This window comes from Herpailurus yagouaroundi, unplaced genomic scaffold (assembly GCF_014898765.1).
Source record: "Herpailurus yagouaroundi ecotype Mexico unplaced genomic scaffold, PumYag 66741, whole genome shotgun sequence".
Lineage (NCBI taxonomy): Eukaryota > Metazoa > Chordata > Mammalia > Carnivora > Felidae > Herpailurus > Herpailurus yagouaroundi.
In genome coordinates, this window is record NW_024419648.1 from 2,565 (window position 1) to 3,152 (window position 588).

Genomic DNA, 588 nt, shown 5'->3' on the forward strand with positions numbered 1-588 from the left:
AACTGAAGTTGATAACAAATTCTAGGTAAAATCTTCCAATTTTAACCATTTGAAATTAATTGAACCAATTGAAATTAATTGAAAAACACTATAGGGGGGAAATGATATCTACAGGCAAAATCTAGCAAATGGGCCAGTGCTTTAAGAGACCTTTTATTATATCAGGCTCTATGTTCATAAACACCTTTAGGATGTAACTACTCAGACCCCCCTGGGAATTAGAGATTCACCTAAAGAGATTTCTTCCTCAGAGGCATTTAGTCATAGTCGAAACAACAGCAATGAAACTGAGGCATCAAAGTAAAAGAAAACAGCTGTGAAATTAATGGGTTTATTTTTGCATTCCTCAAACATAGTAGTCCTAATGATCATAATATATGTATATAAAGAAGCACGTTAGGGGGGGCTCCAAATGGTCTTATTTCTCTGTACTATTTGGAAACACAGGGAGCACTTCATCCTCTGTCAGACAGACCTTTTATGCCAAATGTTGTGACCAAGGTTCTATTAACATTTATGTTACCTACCTTCTCCTTCCCTTTCTCTCTCTCTCTCTCTCTCTCTCTCTCTCTCTCTCTCTCTCTCTCT